At 44.1% G+C, this 3,759-nt stretch overlaps 1 non-coding gene across 1 annotated transcript; it reads right to left on the minus strand.

Moving 5' to 3' along the window:
• Positions 1 to 2,065: 2,065 nt before the first annotated feature.
• Positions 2,066 to 2,199, minus strand: LOC126938161 (U8 small nucleolar RNA). The gene has a single exon (XR_007719987.1). It is a non-coding gene; the product is annotated as a U8 small nucleolar RNA (small nucleolar RNA).
• Between the last annotated feature and the right edge of the window lie 1,560 nt (positions 2,200 to 3,759).

Below are 3,759 nucleotides of genomic sequence, written 5' to 3' on the forward strand. Positions count from 1 at the left end.
CCTTTACCTGAGGCCTACTCTGAGAAACCCAACGGTGATAGCAGGCAATGAGCAGAAGTAGACGGACACTGAGATGCTTTTCTGGAGAAATCTCAGTAGTAAGACTGACTAGTATAAAAATGTGAGTTCTTCACAAGTTAAATTTTCTGCTCAATACAGTCCCATCAAAATTGTAATGGAAAAACACTTAGAACATCATTTTTAAAAAATAATTTTTAAGTAGTATATTAGCTTCCTACTGCTACTGTAACAAATTGCTACAAATTTAGTGGCTTAAAACAACACAAATTTATTCTCCTATAGTTGTGGGGGATCAGAAGTCCAAGATGAGTCTTAAGGAGCTAAAAGCAAAGCGTTGGCAGGGCTGGTGCCTTCTGGAGGCTCCAAGGGGTAATCTGTTCCCTGTTCTTCTGGCTTTTAGAAGGTGCTCGTACTCCTTGGCTTATGGTCTCAGGACTCCAATCCCTGTTTCTATGGTTTCCTCTCTCTACCACCCCTGGCTCCCTCTTACAAGAAGTCTATTACCCTATGTAATCACATAGGGCCCTTCCCAGATAATTGAAGATAATCTTCCCATCTCAGAATTCTTAAGGATCTTAATCACATCCGCAAAGTCCCTTTTGCCATGTAAAGTAACATATTCATAGGTTCCAGAGATAAGGACCTGGACATCTTTGAGCGGTCATTATTTAGCCCTCCACAGTTAGAGAAGACAAGTAAACGAGCTGAAATTGCAAAGAAATTTTTGAAGAAATAAAGAGTAATGAAGGTAGAATTGCTTACCTGATAAATAAACTCTAGAATCCTAATAATTGAAACTGTACTATTGGTGGAAAAATCAACAATAATAGGATCACAGAAATAGACCCAATGATATGTTAAAGTTGGTTTAAGATAAATGTGGTAGATCAAATAGGTGAAGAAAGGAAGAAGTTGTTATTCAATATACAGTCTAGTTGGTTAAGTTCCTGAGGACAAATAGTTTCCTTACAATTTAAAACAAAATATAGGTAAAGAGTGTAATGTTTAAGAGTTTAACCAATAAAGGGCTAGAAGGAAATAAAAGTAAAAATATTTACTAGCTTTTGGTATTAAGAAGGATTTCTCTGCCTGTAATCCCAGCGCTTTGGGAGGCCGAGGTGGAAGGATCTCTTGAGACCAGCCTGGGCAACATAGAAAGACCCCATCTCTACCAAAAAAAAGAAGGATTTCTCAGTATAAAATCAATAAAATTCATAACAGAAAAGGTTAATGAATTCAACTACATAAAACTTAAAGTCTCTATGTCAAATGTACCACAATATGATGGTATATTTGATCAAATAGCACATAAAAAGGAGTTTGACATCCTAAGTCATCAAGGAAATGAAAATCATTATTGCAATGAGTTGCCACTACAGTCCACGAGAATGACTAAGATTTTAAAAACTTACAACACCATATGTTGGCAAGATATGGAGAAACTGGAACCTCATACATTGCTGGGGGGAGTGTTAAATGGTACAATCACTTTAGGAAACAGTATGGCAGTTTCTAAAAAAAGTTAAACGTACACTTGCCATGTAATCCAGCAAACCATTCTTAGATATTTAGCAAAAAAAAAAAAAAAAAAAAAAAAAAAAAAACATATGTCCACAAAAAGACTTGTACAAAAGCATGCATTGGAACATTATTTATAATAGCTAAATACTAGAGACAACCCAAACATCAGCCCACCAGAGAATGAATAAACAAATTGTGCTATGTTCATACAATGGAATATCACTAAGCAATAAAGAAGAAGAGCGTATCAACCATGACAACATGGGTAAATCTCAAAACACATTATGCTGAGTGGAAGAGGCCAGACGCAGAAAAGTCCATGCTTTACAATTCCACTTGCATAAAATTCTAGAACAAGCAAGACTGATCTATGGTGATAGAAATCACAACAGTGGTTGCCTCTGGCAGAGCAGTGGGAGGGTGAGGATTGACTGGAAGAGAGCACAGAGAAACTTTCTAGGGTAATAGAAATATTTATATATATGTTCATTTTTTTCTTTCAAAGTAGTGATCGTCCTGAAGAATCAGATAGGAGTACTCAGGGTGTTGCAAGCCCTGATTAGGCAGAGGCATCAGTCACATTTCATGCAACTCTAATCATCATGTTCTATCTGCCTTCCAAAACGAGGAACAGGTAAGGATTATCCCACCCATCGACAAGTATCATATATTTTGATAGAAATGTGGGTTACACAGGTATATGCATTTGTCAGAATTCATGAAACTTACATTTAAGCTCTGTGTCAGGATGACCAATCTTTTGACCTCCCTGGGCTACATTGGAAGAAGAATAATTGTCTGGGGCCACACATAAAATACACTATTGTCACAGGATCCTTGAGGTGTCACTTTTCTGGCTGGAAACCTCTGTGGCTGCTGGCACCTTTGCCTGAGTTTTGCTTGGGCCCACTGGACTCATTCTGCCCACTTGGCCTGGCAGGCTTTGTTCACCTTGCACTACCAGCCTGGATCCCACAACTGCCAAGGGCGAGTCAGGTGCAGAGTGACAAGGGGTATGTGAGTGAGTGAGCGTGAGGTCTGGCTGCAGCAAATAGCCAGGCACAGCAGCTGCAGCAGGGCAGGTAGCTCCAGGCACTGGCATGGGTGCTGGTTCCCTGCAAGGCTGCAGCTGGACGAGGAATACTGCAAGCAGTTTCCATGGCTGGCACTGGGGAACATGGTGGTGCCTGGAGGCTTGGAGACTCCAAGAACTGTAGAGCCCAGAAAGGGTGTCACAGCCCTGGCTCAGGGAGCTCTTAGGTCTGGGATCCCCAAAGGGCTGAAGCTCTTCTCTCCTTCTCTGTTCTCTCCTTCTCATCTTCTGCAATGTGGCAAGCAAGGGACATGTTTCAGTCCTGTTTGTGTTACAGTTCTTTCAGCCCTGCCATTCAGTAGGTCCCAAATTCTTGTCCTGCATCCAGAAAGAATGAGGAATACAGACAAGTGGAGGGTAGCAAGGTGAAGAAGTGCTTTACTGAGTGACAGAACAGCTCAGAGGAGACCCGCAGTGTGTAGCTGCTGTCTGCAGGCAGGTCATCCCAACAAGTGTCCAGCTCTAAGCAGAGAGGAGACCCACAGTGGATTAGCTCCTCTCTGCAGACAGGTCATCTGTGCAGATCTGGCTGAGTCTGGGGTTTTTATATGCCTCAGAGTGGAGGAAGTATGTGCTGATTGGTCCATGGGCAGCCATGGGCAGACCCAGGAAAGGCACCATAAGTTCTCACTCTGGTTGGCAGATCTGGAAACCTGACCCCTAGGCCTCAGGCTTTCCCTGGCCTGAAGGTGGGGTTTCATCAGGGACCCACCCCTTTTTGCCGAGGAGCCTGTCTGTCTCCTGCTGCCATTAACCTGCCATCCATGGTGCCCACAGTGCCCAGGCTGTTCATGCTGAGGGGTGCCTGCAGACCCGCCCTAGCTGCCCTTATCCCTGCCTTGGCCTCTCTCCCCTGCTCATCTGCATTCAAAGTCTGGAGGGGGATGAAGCAGCAGGGAGCTGGCATGTTAGCACTGCCCTAAGTGTGCACATACCCAGCTGGATCATGACAGCACCCGGGCTCAGCCACAACTTTGCTCCAAAATTGGAGTGGGTGCTGGGAGTGGGGAGAGGCCAGGCAGCAGGAGCAGTGACTTCAGAGCCTACAGGGACGGGGGCTTCCTGGGACCCTAGATTGCAGAGATGCCTGGGTCCACAGCTGTGGCTGGGCAGCTGCAGCTGCC

This window comes from Macaca thibetana, chromosome 15 (genome assembly GCF_024542745.1).
Source record: "Macaca thibetana thibetana isolate TM-01 chromosome 15, ASM2454274v1, whole genome shotgun sequence".
Lineage (NCBI taxonomy): Eukaryota > Metazoa > Chordata > Mammalia > Primates > Cercopithecidae > Macaca > Macaca thibetana.